This window comes from Carassius gibelio, chromosome A18, assembly GCF_023724105.1.
Source record: "Carassius gibelio isolate Cgi1373 ecotype wild population from Czech Republic chromosome A18, carGib1.2-hapl.c, whole genome shotgun sequence".
NCBI classification, from domain to species: Eukaryota; Metazoa; Chordata; class Actinopteri; order Cypriniformes; family Cyprinidae; genus Carassius; species Carassius gibelio.
The window spans coordinates 7,009,852-7,027,858 of NC_068388.1; the positions used below are offsets into that span (position 1 = coordinate 7,009,852).

Sequence of the window (18,007 nt, forward strand, 5' to 3'; positions counted from 1 at the left end):
TAATGTTGACAAATTGAATCTTATTGTAAAAAAGTTTCCCCTTCTTTTTTTGTTTTGAAATACTTCGTATTCATCTTTTAAGATTTCTGGCATTTAGAAGTGTGTATTTGATGGGCTACAGCAAGTTTACAGTATGTTAGTAAAGTTAGCACTGGGTTTAAACCTCTAAGCAAACATTTGTAACTTAATCGTACATGATAGGGAAGCTATTCCTCCTAAATATATTTTTACACTGCTGCTTCAGCGTGTCAATCAGCCCAGGTCTTATTTAATGTCTGCAAATCAATTTTTCATATAATACCGATGGTGCGTTTACAAAACCACAGATATTTCAAAAATACCCATTTGAACGGTTCAAAGACTTCCAGATCTCGTAACACAGCTGGATGTTTTCTTAAAGCTTTGTGAGTCAAACCCCTAACAGGTGGGCCAACAGAATGGAGGCTTTCTGTTTAAACCGAGCTCTAAAGGCAAGCAAGCAAACAGGAGGGGGCAAATCCGAGGGGACAAACAATAACTGTGGTGTGTTTTAATATTTAACTATCCTCAAGACACCTTTAGAGCAAGTACTTTAGAGCAGGTTCCTCTACATATTAAGGGGTTTTAATGTTGTTAGGAGACGGGAGGTTGGATGAACGCAGGGAAGATGCTCCGGTATCTTGAGGACAAGGAGTGTTAGCGGTGCATGCTAATGAGCAACTGGAGGCAGCGCTTTCCAGCTCCTAAGCAGAGCGAGACAACAGCATGATTGCTTTTTCTGTGGGGTGACGAATGAAGGAACATCAATTCGGCCCGCTGCTGGAAGAGGAATATTAGCTGTTGTCAGACACTTAGAGCATGCTTTAATTGAGGTTATACACACTTATCCACCAACATCATCTGTGTCCGACAAGGCCAGTAGAAAACCCCTCAGCTGGAACAGAGCAAAGCCATCATTAAATGCATGTTTGCATGCGTTCCAGAGCCCATTTGATAGTCGAGCTGACATTGTAATTGAAATGTTACATGAAAGGTGTCTGAATGTGGCTGTTTATTCTGATTTCTTCCGAGTGAAACACTGGATGTTGACAAACTGCGCTAACGTTCACCGTCACTGCTGCGTCTTGCTGACACCACGTGTGACATCTCTGCATGACTCCCACGAGTCTGTGCTTCGTTGCAGTTGATCTCATATATGTGACAGATGTTTTACACAATGAGCTCCAGGGGATTTCAGATGTGTTGAGGAGGCAGGTGTGAGATGTTTCTTCACCAGAAATGTACTTTTGAGATGTTTTTAGAGTTCACACACTACACTTTTCAAAATTGCTCAACACTAGTAAAGCCAAATGTATGTTGCTTTGTAATTAGAGTTCCCAGCTCATGAGTAGACATTTCCCAGGAAGACTTGAACGCAGCACACAGCTCTTGATGTTTCACAAGAATCGGACATGTTGACCTAATTAATTGAATGCATACTTACATAAAACTATTTCAACAATAATGTCAGTTAGGCAAGTTCAGCTATTAACTTGACAGCTTGCAAATATGTCTTGAACAGAGTTTTCTCAGCGTACAAATCTCTCTTGACAGGTCGAGGGTGACTTTTTGTTTGTAATTCGGTTTTCGAAATTTCTGGTACAGTACCTGATGTTTCGCATTAGATCAGATTTATCATGTGGAGCCCATTTGTCAGAAATAGCAATATTATGTCATAGTAACTCTCAACTATGCAGAACATAATTTATAATTAACTGGAAAAACAAAAGCTCTTATATAAACCCAGATCCAGTTCTTAAATCATTGTCTGTTCATGTGCAGTAGACAGCAGATGCCCTTTCAAAAAGATACGAAGGATGTTCACATGCATCTGTCACGGATTGATCTCTTCCTCTGATCTGAAGCACTGATCCTAAACTCTTTCCCTGTTGGCAAGGAATACCCAGTAATGTAAATGATCTCAGTGTTTAAGTTACACAACTTTCTGAACATTAACTGGGCTCTGTGTAGACATGCGCATCTGCTTAGGTGTGTGTGTGTGAGTACTTACTTTTGAATGTAGTTAAGTATTGAAAGAAAAAATAGTGGTACTGCTGAACTCGTTTGCTTAATCAACACATTTCTCACACATCATTAAAGTTGGCATGAACATCATAAAAGTCTGGAATTCTGTTTTAAGTTTAGTTTTGAGTTTTATTTAGACTGGCTGACAGATTGCAGGCTTGCTTTGGGGGGCGGTCATTTTACGACCTCTTCTAACCAACTTCTGTGGTCAGTCTGCTATCACAGGCTACCCACTGTGCATCTGCTCTAGGTCCTGGCAATCAGAGTCCTGCCACTAAATCTGACAGCCGATTGACAGGCAGAGTAGCTCCATCTTTCTTTCATAAGCCCAAATAACACAAAATAGACATCTTAAAATCTATGCGCAGTGTCTGATTCTGGCACTCTTCTTATGGTTTATTTCTAATCATTAAAGTCCTGCTTCTGTTGTCCAGTCTGTGGTCAGATAAGAGCTCTGTTCTGGATCCTAGTGAGCTGTTTTTATGCCAGCTTGTCTACCTAGACAGAATTTGACATCAGAATTCTATTAAACCAATGATGCCGATAAGAATAAAAATTTTGCTTGAATCATATATTCCTGTTTCCGTCAAGGTAACTGCACCTTTTTTACTTTTGTTCTAAAAATGTAGACTTTTTTTTTTTTCTCACAATTGCGAGTTTATATTTGACAATTATGACTTTTCTTTTTGTATATCTTTTTTTCTGCTCCTGCCTCTTTCTTTCAATTGCAAGTTTATATTTCAGAATTCATACTTTTCTTAGAATACTTTTTGAAATTCTGAGTTTGAAAGTCGCATCAGTCCAAAAATACGTCATGACGAGGAAAAAAACATATAGAAGTCACACTGGACTATAAGTCACATTTATTTAGAACCTAGAACCAAGAGCGCTCTCTGGCCCATCTATCTATCTATCTATCTATCTATCTATCTATCTATCTATCTATCTATCTATCTATCTATCTATCTATCTATCTATCTATCTATCTGTCTATCTGTCTATCTATTTATCTATCCATCCATCCTGTGGCAGAAACAGTTGTTCTGTAAATTCTTCTGCCATTTTGGATGGATATTTCCAATATATAATTGTAAAATTCCAAACACTTATTGTAATGTATTTTTGGATTACCTCATGAAATGCAACCTCATATTTTGGCCAAAAGAAAAAGTATTTTTACCATCTTCACATTAGGAACAGACCTATCTTGTCTTAAATGCGGTCTAGATTGGTACAGTAGCTCAGGTTTTGGAGATAAGCTAAACACGAAATGTGTGTGTGTCTTTGAAAAGGAACAAGATATTAGGACCTCTCAATGGCACATTAAACAGTAATTGTGTGAATGTTGTTTCAAGCTCTCAGACATTTTATATCATATAATCTATTTACTATCTATTTTCAAAGTGTGAATTTTAAAGCTTGTTGGGTTTGTAACAAATATACAAATGTAGCGCAGTGATTACAGACAGAATGTGCAATTTAAGGCTCATTTTACAAGCTTCAAATGAAAGATAAACGTTATATAAACACATTGGCAAGCATTCTATTTGCATGCACCTACACAGACACACAATGGACATCCAATTACTGTGAGGTCGTAGCGTAGTGATTTCCCTTACTGCCGCCTAGTTCACCCAGGACCCAAACGGTCGTTCAAATTACAGTGTCAGCCTCTCCTCAACACTCGCTCGCAAAATAGGCTTTTCAGACACGCTTCTCAGGCTTCTTTTTAATCTGATCTCTCCCGCATAATTGAATGTCAGTCGCCATATGACGATTCTCTCCTGAGCACAATTAATGAATCATTGTGTTTGGCAGAACGGCTAGACAAAACAGACAGCAAAATATTTACTCCTGCAGGTGGTCTCCGAGTTATTACGTTATGTCATCTAAATGCAAATATTACAGTGAACGCAGGAGGGGTACGGGCGGCGATTGAAAACACTGCATTATTGCTTGATTTGATGTGCACTTCTCTGCATAAAAGATATAAACAGTCATTTATTCAGTCATTATTATGTAAAGATCGAGTTTAGTTGGCCAGGAAATAGACTTGTGAGTTAACGCAGAGCGCAAAGTGCTCTTGGATTGCCCCAGGACTTCTTTTGAATGTTCTGTGCTTTTATTCTGCAAATTCCCCCTGTCTTTTATTCATAATATTGTATTCCTTTTTACCTGAGGCTTTATTAATGATATCCAGAATTATTCTTCAATAATATTTTTTCTGTAGTTTTGAGTTTCAGTGAAAAGATTTTCACTATTTATGCCATTCAGACACACACACACACACACACACACACACGTTAGTTTTTTGTGAAAAGTGGGGACATCCCATAGGCGTAATGGTTTTTATACTGTAGAAACTGTATATTATATTGTCCTACACCAACCCTACACCTAACCCTAACCCTCACAGGAAACACTTTTTCTTTCTCAAAAAAATTATGTTACTCAAAATTACTCATTCTGTATGATTTATAAGCGTTTTGAAAAATGGGGACATGGGTTATGTCCTCATAAGTCACCCTCTCCTTGTAATACCTGTGTCAAACCCATGTCATTATACAGAGTTGTGTCCTGATATGTCACAAAAACACGAACACACACACACATATATTATTCACGGCTGGGAGGCTCTGTCAGAATTGACACATGATATCAGTCGACTCAACAAACGTCAGTGCTGTGCCTTTGACGTTATACTTGTGAAAACTTTACCCATTCCATCAAGCACAAAGGGCTATAGACAAGATAAACTCCATCTTGTTGTATGGTAGGCTCTAAACTATGTACATTTCCATAATTTTCTCCTGCTTTCCTACTGTGGCTACATTTGTGCTCTGCAGTGGACAAAAGAGATGCATTTAACAATTCTGGCAAAGATAAAAAAAAAAAAAAAAATGTTTGATATTTGTTAATGCATTAGGTGTCCATTAGCTATCATGAAATGAAAATGAAATAAATATCTTTACAGCATTTATTAATTTGGGTTAATGGTCAATTTCTGGCTATAATCAAGATCTGTATATATTAATACTACTGTATTTAGTGAATAAACCTGAATTAACATTGAACAATATATATTTAACATTAGTTAACATTAACCTAGATTAATACATGCTGAAATTTTTTTTTAGTAGTTTGTTCAATCATCCATTTCTGTTAACAAATTAAACTTTATTGTTAAATGGTACCTACAAAACAGAAGAAATTAACATTTATGTAAAAATGAACCTGTATCCAGAAATTATACACCCAAATATTGGCCGTTTGCCTTATTTTAACTATGATATATACTCATATTAGAATGACCCCTGAAAAAATTCCAGAAAATGAAAACGTCCAGATCATTTAAAGTCCTTCAAGATGTAGATGAGTTTGTTTCTTCATCAGAACATATTTGGAGAAATGTAGCATGTATCTCTTGCTCACCAGTGCATCCTCTGCAGTGAATGGGTGCCAGACAGCTAAAAAAAGCATCACCATAATCCACATGTAATCAATACAATTTCACATCAACAACTGATGTCTAGTGAAGTGAAAATCTTCTCACATCAAAATCCACTGAGAACTGTTTTGGACTGGTTTGGAATGTTTTTGCTTGTATACTGGTCTTGATCTGTGCATATTTCTCTCCTGATTAAGACAAAATAATGTGTTGTTGTTGTTTAGGTTGTTGTTGTTTTTTTGACTGAAGAAAACAATATTATAGATTGATATTTTCTTCTTTTTTTGTTTTGCTTTTCTTACTTGTAGATTGTGATGTTTTTCTTTCTGCTGCTGTTTGGATTCAGATGGCACCCATTTACTGCAGAAGATGCATTGATAAGCATGTGATGTAATGCAAAATGTATTCTGATCAGTTTAAATAAGAAGCGCATCTTACATCTTGGATTTTAATAACTGGATTTTGAATGAACTATTGCTTTAAAGACAATTTGTTGTTGCACAATAAAAAAGGGGGACACTATGTTGGATTTTCACGATCTTCAGTGTAAAACAAGGATCCTAAAGCAAATTCAAGTCTAGATGGTCTGCACACTCCAAAACTCTTATGAGATTCATCCTGACCTGCCCCTTTGCAGCAGAGAGCAAACAAATCACTGTCGCAATGGTTTCCACAGCACAAAAGTTAACATCCAGACATTTACCTGGTATAGCCAAGAGAGCTGACAGAAGCCAGAAAGTTCAGTTATGGTACTAAAGTGCATAAAGCAGGTGGAGTCATTCTAGAGTGATTAAAAATGACACCCTCTCCTTCCCTCCTCACACTCCCTCTCTCCCCTTTCTCCTCTATCACGCCTCTGTCTACTTGCATTAGTGCGGAAATGAGATTCCACTAATTAATTAGATCTCTGAGTGCTAAAGATGAAGATTACATCCCAATGAAGGTTAGGAGTGTCAGTCACTTTTTCCCCACTAGCTGTGGATTCCTGAAGATAAATTGAGCCCCATGGGAATTGTGGGCAGGAAAAAAAAGGTCAGGCCGTTAATCCTTTTCCGTTATTAATTGAGCCTTGCTTATCTACTCAGTCAATAAAGGTGCGAAACATCAGAAATAGAAGGAAAACATATGATAAGTACTGTTGAAATTTGTAGAGAGAGACATTAAATAGAGATGAACATCTTAAGAAGAATTGTGTATTAAAGGAATAGGTCATCCAAGAATAAAAATTGTAAGTTTTAATTAAGTCATCATTCACTCACCCTCGTATTATTCCAAACCTGTATGACTTTCTTTTGTAGAACATAAAAGATGTTATTTTGAAAAACGGCCATGCATTAACCTCTAGAATATTTCAGCTGCTTTTATCAACACTGGACCCCAAAGATTTTCATTGTATGGACAAAAGCAGCTGAAACATTTTTTTTTATATATTTTCTTTTGTGTTCTACAGAAGTCAAGTCAGTCATTAAGTCTGGAATGACATTATGGTTATTAAATAGATATGGTATAGATATGGTATATGGTTAAGACATTTCTAGTGACCTTCCTGTGAGTCTTACTAACTAACATTTTCTAAAACACGGATATTGTGCAGGTTGTCTATGACTACGTTTACAAGCTGTTAAAATTCGGGTTATGGGTGGGTTAAGGTCACTATTCGGGTTTCTGAAACATTCGGGATAACCCGTTTACATGCGTGAGCAGAGAGAGTTACTCCTGTATACATGGAATGTGTAATCAGTCGCCAATATCCCGATGTAAACGGCGACTCACAGTTAGCGTCTGGACGTAAGACGCAATATGCGTCATTTCCGACTCTTCTTCCTGCATCCAAAGACTCAAAAGACCAAAATTCCTTGCGAATAGAACATGCGCAGAACACACATTTTGATGGGGATATGCCGAAACGCATTTACAAGACCAAATATTCGGGTTAGAAAAGGGGTACCCCAGGTATAATATCCCGGTTTTTAAAAACCAGGATATGAGCATATCCGGGTTTTTGCCGGTATTTACATGGCCGTGCGCGACCGGGTTATTGCTAATATCCCGGTTTTGAACGGGTTATTGGCTGCATGTAAACGTAGTCTATGATTCACCTAGATGAACTGAGCAAGCAAGTTCGTCCAATGAGGAATTAAAATAGAAAATCTAAATAACAGTGGTAGTTTTGCCTGCTGAAGATTCTCTTGCCTAAATAGTTATTGGCACAAAAGTAGAGCTCAAGTACCCATTTGCGCTCATGTCTATCTCCGGAATCAGCTCTAAACGCACTTCTTGTGTCGTAAAGGTGAAAAAGAGTTTCTCGGCCCCACTCTGAGCTCTGCCAAATACCTCACGTTCTCACGGGCAAGCTTGAATGGCCTCATCCCTTACAAATGCACTGTCTTTGCACTATTGAACTCTCCAGGACTTGGCAGTAACACACTTAGTGTAAAACACGCATCTTCTGTTTTACTGGCAAAGATATGGAAGTGATCTAAGCACGATCTGTCCTCTGAATGGCATAATATAATAGGCAATTGTCGCCATTTATAAGGAACGAGCAGGTTTGAGCTCGCCTCGCAGTATCTTGAGAAGTTCCACTTGTCTCCAATTACTGCAACACTTACGTTCAGGAAGGAAATGAAGAGTGGGTATTATAAATATCATTGGCTGGCCTGTAAAAGTGTATTGGTGTTTTATTGGATGCTGTAAAGTCGGGCCATGCCTGAACTGAAGCAAATAAATCTAAGTTCTGAAATAGGCCATACTGTGCAGAAAGAGAAAAGTCAAATCTGGTAGGCTTTGGTAGACTCTGCTCCAGTTCAGAAAACTATATAGATGGTCGCATTTTCATCAAACTGTGGAAAAAGAGTGTCACACACCAAGGTCAGACTTTAATCCCTGGACATAACTGTCGGCTTGACCGCTCTTCCTGCTAATCCCATCCAAAGAACCCCTCACCTTCCAGCCCACGCCCTGATCTGCAGGGTGGGATGCACAGATTCAGATTCATGCGTCTCAGATGGCTGTGTGGGTTGAGATAAGAACACATCTGGTTGTGTGTGAGGACAGGAGGAGAGAGGGGTAATGAAGTGAGTGATGAGTTTCTACTCTTTCTGACTGAGCTTCGGGTCAGAGATCACCCGGTGTCCAGAGAGCGAGAAAGTAAGCTACAGCAGATGAGAAAGAGGGATCATTCTTTTTATCAGTCGGGCTGCTTGACTGAGGAGGTGGAGAGGAGGATTCAGTCAGATCTGATTGTCCTAAGCAGGTCACTGAGCACGGTTCACACAAGTAATAGAGTCCTATAAAGGATGCTTTCCACATGTTGAAACTTGCCATTTTGTTCAGGTTTGCTATTTGACTGTGCGCTGTGTTTAAAGTTCTTAAACACTCAGTTGGTAACACTTTAGATTAGGGAATACATTTTTACTATTAACTTAGCATGTTCCCTCAATAAAACCCTAAGTAGGAGTTTATTGAAGGAAATTCTTAGTTAATAGTAAATATGTATTCCCTCTTCTAAAGTGGTGTAGTATAGAGTATGTTTAGGTATTGGGTAGGGTTAAGGGATCCAGAATTTGGTCATGGTTAGAAAATATGTAAAACTGCTAATAAACAGCCACTAGTAATATGCATGCTTATAAGCAACTAGTTACTAGTGAGTAGCATTCCCACTGCATTTCGTGAACCAGCAGAATGTAGATATAATAGGATAATGTCAATGTCTTAAAAATAATGATAAGAAACTATAATGAGTTGTGAATGGTGATGATAATAAATCATCATATTTTGAAATGTATAGTGTGTATGAAGGCAATGCATTTTGAGAACCAGTAGGGTAGTTTTTGTTTGTTTGAATGCAATTCGTTATGTGAGTCATAGAGGATAATGCTGATGATGTCATCAGTGGTGTAACGATAATGTCACAGCAATAAATCAGCTTACATTGTCACATGCTTTTTGTATGGTCGCAATGTACTACCTTGTTCTGGTATAAAACAGCAATTGGTAACTTCTCAGTACATTTCCTTTGCTGATGACAGTGGTGACAGCTGGAGGCAGAGGCATCAGTAGCTATGGGCTATTTTGTCTCTCTGCCAGAGTCTAGAGCGCTTTTCCAAACAGTGAATCCGCTGTGCCGGATTCACAGGCTGCATGTTCACATACTCACACACACATTTATCAGAGACATTTATCACATTACAACAATCAATCTTTGCGACTAACACAACATATGTTCTTCTACTGGGGTCAGAGACTTTCATGAATATGGATGCATTCTACAGATATTGTAAAATGTAGAAGTGACCAAGAAGACCTAATGAAATGCAAAGTTTAAATCCTTCAGTATAGATTTAGTTTCAAGGCAGAAATGCATCTCATAGTTGCACACACTAATGTGTCACGTCATAAAAACAAAGGGGTTAAGTGGGTCTCGACAGAAAGAGAGACTCTTGAACCATCAGTGCTTATAAATGACTGATGATATGACACTTGCAAAAATACCATGGAGACCTTTTCAAAATTCAAAATTGCCAAAACAATCTATTGGCTTGGAGAGACAGACTTTATCAGTCTGTCCAAGGGAGATTTAGAAAGGGCAGAGAGGAGGGATAGTGAAGGAGAAAAGTGAGAGAGCTGATGGGAGCTTGCTAGGGTTCAAGTATACTTTAAGATGGACAGAGAAACTAAAGGAATTAGTAAACATCATTAACTGAGTAGGGACTATAACCAGAAATTTGGGTTTTTCTGTAGTTTGATAATGTTTTAAAATTTAATAAGGATTAATTCTTGCTATTAATTAGTTGCTTATTACCATGCAGATTGGTGGGATATTGGCTGTTTTAGTACTTATAAAGCACATATTAATGCCTTATTCTTCATGACCGTATTTTAGATCCCTAAATCCAGCCCGTAACTAAACTTAGCAACTACCAACTATTAAACAGTAGCAAATTTGGAGTTTGTTCAGGGATAACTCTATTTAACAGTGAACATGTGTTCCCTATTCTAAAGTGTTAAAGAATAATCTATTCATTTATTAAAGTAAATTTTTACATATAAGGGACACAAACGGCATTTGGCTTGTAAAATGTCCCTCTACTCGGTTTCTCTCATTCACACAGTTCTAGGTTCTCATTGAATTAGGCATAAGGAAATTTGTCATCGGCCTATTTCCTTGTTTCACCCTGCATAGTTCAAAACATCCTGAACACAATTTCATCCTTCTCCATTTCCTCCAGGACAAATCAAATTGCAGGAAAACAGACTTTGTCACCTCTCATTTTGTGTGAAATGAAGTTAGTTTTCTATAGTTGTACCATAAAGGGAGGTTGGCAATTTATGGTAAGCATTAATATTTATTGTATTTAAAGTCAAATAAAGTCCCTTATTCACCCTAAATCAACATTAAGACCTCTTATAAGTCCCCCATCGTTCAAGTGCATAGATAACCACAGACCTGTCATTGCATAATTGGCTAAATGAGAGCAGAAATGAGCTGAATCCGCACAAAGGCTCAACAGCTCCATTGCCCATCTCATTCAAATGGAAGTGGCACAGCTTCGAACCATTAGTGACACCGCAGGGATCTAAGGCACATTATAAGGCTGTCCAAAATATTCACAGTACAGAAAGTGTTTCTTATAATTTTGACAGTTCAAAGGGCAAGCACAGGGCAGGGACAAACTGATTGCTTCCTGGCGAGTGAATTTCCATGCTTTCTCTGCCTCTGAAGATTTCAGTTATGCTCTTAACTCAGGAGCCAGTGCCTGGGGCCTCACCGCAGGGTTCACAGAGGTGATGTTCAAGCAGGGTAAACCCCTATTATGACTTAATCTGCTAATATATATCTTCAGAATGACATCATGCTGATAGAGGATCTCGGGGCAGTGTAAATGAACAAATCCCCTGATGCATAAGTTTAATGACATGCTGGACTTTAAAGTCAACGACAAACCTAAATGGACTTTATTTACTTCACTTGAATACCAGAGGGATAAAGTGGGTATATGTCTGTCTTTCTATCTAATGTTTCATTATCCTATCATCTATCTATCATGCTGTTGTAGGTGGCATTACATTGTGAAACATGGTTGGTATTTGTATTCTAAAGGTCTGTTTCTGATCTGACGGGAAGAGGTCAATACACATCTGCTGCATTCACGCTAAACATCTTAAAGCTACTCTGTGTTTACCAAATCTAAAAATGAATTGGAGCTTAACTGTGAGGCAACCTAGTATAGATCTCAAGTGTTCTTTTGTATTTCTGATATTCATCTTTAGAGGTTTGGTGCACTGCAATGTTCTGAGATCTAAGTTCTACAGAATCTGTAGCATGTTGTTTACCACAGTAAAGTACACAGTACTTGGTAAGGTATTCCAGAGGTTTCAGAAGCAAAAGTGTGAGGCTTTTATTATTTTGTGTTAATTTTACATTTAAATGTTTTTTGACTAAATCATCTGTTCTAGGCATATCAATTTCAACTGTGTAATAACTAGGTACTAACCCTGAACCTACTCCTAAACCTAACCCTACCCCATGTAGTTACCTTGTGTTACCAGAACTTTCTTAGATAAATACACTGTAAGTACACTATAAGTACATGTTAGTACACATACTGTAAAATAAAGTGCAACCCAAATAATTATGTGAAGGTTTTAAATAAGCATTACAACTGTGAATTATAAAGTCTTAATGTAGTTTTCTAAAGTTTTATTAGCAAACAGCTTCCATAAATTTTATGTGCACATATTGATTGAAAGTCACTGGGTTTACCAGCTTTATATGGTCATCGCAGTAAATATTTTACCTTTGCACAAACCACATTGGTCAGCAATTCTATCACATTAGTTTTATGTATGTTGTGTGCTTTCGACTTTCGAAAACAGAACAGGTTTTTTTTTTTTTTTGTGATGCAATGCTTTGCCCCATAGAGTTCCATTGTAAATGCATAACTGTTATTAGAAATTGAGGAAATCGGAGTGATTTTTTTATGGTGTGTTTTGATATAATATTACAAATGCGGTTAATGGACCTTGTGTCTGGAACATTCCTTTATCTATAATGTTATGGATTACATATAGTGTGTATTTATTGAGCTAATCTGAGGCCAAAGGTCCAGAAACGATGTGCTTGTATTAATAATGTGTGAAGGATTAGCATGTACAGTGAACAGCAGCTGTGTGAATATCTGTTGTTGTAAAAAGGGCTCATTACACGCCTTCCCCATTTACTGAACTATCATAAGCTTTGCCTTGTGCCAAAAGCACTATTTCTCAGCCCCCTCACCTATTATATTTTGAACGTATTAAGTCACATAAGCACCCATAATGGGCTTAAAACTGCCATTGTTTACCTCGAATCAACCATGTCAAATTTCCATTCATTATTCCCCTAAAACCTCTCAGTAATGGATTATTTCATTTATTATCTCTACTCTTATTAATTAAAGGCTCGTGAGAATTACTAGTGGAAGTGCAACACTTAGACCAAAACAATCGTGACATTTCTAAAAGTTAATGTAAGAGCATCGTCAGTACAAATGGTTTCAAAACAAATGCAGTCAGAAATGTTTTGTCCTTGTAAATAAGCATGATTACTGATAAGAATTGTGGTAAACAGATGGAAATGGTTCTCTTTTCAAACTCTCTTGTGGAGTCACTGTCAGCAAACAGCTGATTTAGCAGAGCTATATTGCTTACAATATAAGTTAGCTAGAAGTGGCCTTGCGACTGCTGCAATATGTTAATATAAGCCATAATTAGTAACTAACCTTGTGGTACTTGGATGGGATATATATTAATTATGTACAGCTGTTTGAGATTTTTTATTTGTACTGGCTAAATAGAACTCATTGAGGCTGGTATAAACTCTTGTATTACATGCTCTCAACGTTCTTCAAGACAAGGAAACTGAAAGTGATTACGTCCTTTTCACTGAAATAGCAAAACAGAAAAAAAAAAAAACAGATAAGAGAATGTAGGGGATGAGAGGGGAAATATGAGCCAAGGACAGTTATTTCAAGTTACCTCCATCCATTTGTTTCGTTTCCTTTAATGAAGTGAGACCAAGTACTAAAGAGCTAAAATGAAAAATGCACCTAATTAGTTACTTTCTGGCCTTAGATATATAGTCTAGGGGTGCTCCGATCACGATCGGCCGATCGTTAATGTGCATCTCGTCAGTAAAGCCGGTTCTCTAATCAGCGGTTAATTCCATCAGGTGCGTGATTTCACATAGAGCAGCTGTTACTACACATAGCCGTTGTTAACTGAGAAGATGCACCAAAAAACGCTGAAAATGAAGTGGATTTGCGCATCTTCTCTATTAACAACGGCTCTGTGTAGTAACAGCTGCTCTATGTGAAATCACGCACCTGATGGAATTAACCGCTGATTAGAGAACCGGATTTACTGATGAGATGCGCATAACGATTGGCCGATCGTGATCGAAGCACCCATAATATAGTCTTAAGGGGGTCGCACACCGGACGAGAAGCGCAGTGCCGCGTCGCGTCGTGCCACGTCTTTAAAATTCGAACACATTATTCTCTATGAGTGTACACACACCGGCGGCGCCACACCGGCGCTGTTCAAATTTCTGCCGCGGCACAGAGCGCCATCTGCATAGTTTTATATATATAAAAAAAAAATCATATTTGTTTCAAATCGTTGTTCATACATTACACCAAGATACCACTGCTGCAAAATACTACTTATATTAGTTGTACAGCTTAATTAAAATGTAAACATATATAATTAAACGTATAATAAACGTAGTGCTTTTAATATTTTATTTTTCTCTTGAGACATTTTTACATACGCAAAATATTAAAGTATTGGCCTGTGTAACATTTGCCTGTCAATTAAGCTTTTATCAATTAAAATCATATATTCCATCTTGCTGCGAAATTGAGCTCGTGCATATAGAATGTGCGCGTCCGGTGTGCGTTACCTCGAGTTGTCCTACATGTGGCGCGACGCGGCGCTTCTCGTCCGGTGTGTGACCTCCTTAATAGTGGACCATTATGAAATTTTCCTCGCTTACATTTAAAGACTCAAAAGCATATTTATCACTGGATGCTTATGCTGTACACAGTTATTTTTATTTTTTTAGTTTTCGATGGTTATTGTAATTTTGTCTTGTTTTTCAGTGAAGCATTTAAACATCCTTAAAACAAGAAGATACATTTACTAGAAAAATATATTGTTTCCATCCCTTTGCCAAGTTCTTAAGAAAAAAATTCTTAAGAAAATGTATCTTTTAAGTAGGCTTAGATATTTTTTGTAGAAAACGGAAAAAAAAATGCTGGTTAGGAAATTATTATTATTATTATTATTATTATTATTATTATTATTATTGTTGTTGTTTTGCTTTGCAAATGCATTTATTTATGTATGCATTTATTTATTCAGTTAGTTAGTCTAGTCTATTTATGTGCCTGGGATGTGAATTTTCTAAATGATGGCAGGGTATACTTCTATCCGGTAGGACTACTATCTGAGTTTTCATAGTGAAAATATGATATTTCCACCTGGACAACATTCCTGTTCATCCCCTCCTGATGACAGCCCTGATTAAACAGTTTATTTCATACGAGAAGTAAAATTACCATCATTGAAAGTGAATTTACACAGCGTCCTGGCACACGACACCGTTCAAGAAGTAAGACATGGCAGCTGTTATTCATGTGCTCTCAGCAAGCGTTTATGATGGTTTACGACTGACTCTTGCCAAAGTGCTCCCTTTATTAAAATCTGTTTATATTGTGGGTTTGTGTCTGCTGGTCTGTGTAAATCGAGTCCTTGTGAAAACAACACGCAACACGGAGGAGCCAGGCAGTGTCATGTCCAGAGGTGCTTCAGCAGGCTACAGCATCTTTGACTGTTTCATTAGATTCACAGAGGGTGGTTTTGTCCCTCATATCACAGCCAGCTGTGCCAAAGCGACTTTAAAGTTTCTGTCCCTTACACAAACACATTCCTCTTGGACTTCAAAATGATTATATTGGCTGAAATAACTAATTAAACAATTATATTGGATGAAAACTTTTGATATAATGCATCAGTATTAATTTATAAATCGTTAAATAAACCAGTCATTCTATGGCTTTGCATACCACTTGATCATTAGCCGGCTAGTTTAGCATATATGCTACTACACTACCATTATTTTTGTGCTACTTATTATTTATAGCTATCACTCCTACAAAAGATACCCAGAAAGGCTATTTTGTTTTGCTTCTAAACATGTATTACAGGCTGCTACTTCTTGGGGTCCTAAAGAGTTTGTGGGCAATGCCCTGGAAGTCAAGCCTTCAATCTCTGGCATATAAAGCATAAACGCTAATGCTAATGCTAATCCTGCCGCTTTGGTGGCATGCAAGGAGAGAGATCAGAGGCATTATTATTATTATTATTATTATTATTATTATTATTATTATTATTGATGTCAGTGGAAGAGTGGCTTCACTGTGCTGAATAAACATCTTTATTGCTTTTTTTGTATTATATTATATTAGTACTTTTTTAATTTATTGTCTATTTATGTGATTAATAATTATAATTATATAATTATTCATATGAATTATGAATTATTATTATTATTATTATTATTATTATTATTATTATTATTATTATTATTATTATTATTATTATTCATTATATTATATAATCATCCCAACACATTACAGACGGTAGACTAAATGAGTTTGGATAATTTTATTTCCTTTAAGTTAATGTATTGGTGTTGATTTTAATATATTTTATTGTATTTCTATGTTTATGTTTATATATTGCACATTTAATATAGTAATATGTTAATCTCTGGTATTTGATTTATATATTTATATACTGTATATATTTTTTCTTTGTTATTATTTTTGATTGTTTAAATACTTAGGTATTTATCTTATTAATACATTCAATAATGTATCTTTCATGAAACTTTATGGACAAAAGTTAAAAAGCAAAAGCTAAAGTATTTTCCTTCCCACCTTCAGGTTAATATTTTAATATTTCTATATTTTGATATATTATTTATTGTAATATTTTATTTTTTATCATTCTTTTGTTAGTATGATTATATTATATTATATTATATTATATTATATTATATTATATTATATTATATTATATTATATTATATTATATTATATTATATAACATCACAGTAAATTAAAGAAATAAGACAAAGTGAGTTTGTATAATATATTCCTTTAACAGGTTCCTCTGAATCTCTTAACATATTAATGTTATATTTAGTATTTACAAATGACAATCAAAATGTGGGTCATATTCATCTTAATTATTCTATTTATACATTTTTTTAAACTGTTCGAGCCCCTGCTGGAAATTTGCATGTGTTTGGATGGAGAAAGTGCACGGTGGGTGCACGTGACATTAGCATGTGGTGCTTCATTAAATATTTTCTCATCAAGGGTAGCATTTATTTTACATTTTTTACATTTGGTTCTTTTCAGCTGAGCTACAAATCGCTCGTAATCAACCACGGTGACATTTTCTGTCAATTACACCCTTGCTGTTGACACTCTCCTGAGGAGTTTTTCAGAGAAATTGTCATTTTAACACTTTGCCTACCTTGAGGGAATTGCAGCGATGGCGGCGAAAGCCATTTCAAATCAAAGGTTTTAACATTAATCAGAGCTTTATTCTCTTCGCTCAGTCACCTATACCGATTGCTCGATTTTCAGGTGTGCACTTGCATTTTAATCTGCATCTGGGCATAATTATTTGCGTGTACAGGTTGTCTTCCCTCACTGTCTCTTTTTAAGAGCATTATTATTGGACTAGGCCTTTGATGGGTGCTTTCGTCAAATCACATTCACAATCAGAGATAAAAAGCCCCTTCTTTACACACCGTATGTGAATTCTGAGGGAGATGGATTTATCCCAGATGATGAGCTAAATCTCTCATCCCCTCAAGCTCCATCCATCCTGTCTCTTTGCCTCTCTGTCTCTCATTCTCTTTCCCCGGCCATTTGTTTACTCCGTCTCCTAAGCAGATTGAGCGTTTCCAACATGTGTGCTCTTCTCTGGTGGAATAGGGCTTGCACTTAGAGACTCAGTCTGGAATAGACTGCAGACGGCGGGCCCACTTTAGCACTCAGTGTGGGGTCCTATCTGCTGCTGGAGGACTGTCAAAAAAGAGTAGGCTTCTCTCAGACCCTTTTATCTTGGAAAGCTCTGCCAGGGTTTTGTTGTTTGTAACTTTTATTTTAATTTTTTTTGCTAAAAAACCCTAAAGCTTCCCCCACTGATTTCTGGGAGAGATGGAGACTCTTCTCCCGACCACCTATAGGGATTTAAACGGTTAAATTCTGGTCGTAACTTGGCTTTTTTAAGCAGTTTTATTTAAGAGGTTAAAAGCCTGTTCTGCATATTTATAGTTGTAATTATGAACCTAATTATTAGTTTTGCACAAGTTATGGTTATGTCCAGTAGCATTTTCGAGCCCACGCAAGTGGGAGGCACAGTTGTAAAACCTCTCTTGCAGTTTAATGGAGT

At 36.8% G+C, this 18,007-nt stretch overlaps 1 protein-coding gene across 1 annotated transcript in view; it reads left to right on the plus strand.

The window, feature by feature from the left end:
* The window catches only part of LOC127933837 (cadherin-13-like), a 300,617-nt gene that overhangs the window by 217,467 nt on the left and 65,143 nt on the right, over positions 1–18,007 (plus strand). The gene's annotated exons all lie outside the window — the stretch shown is intronic.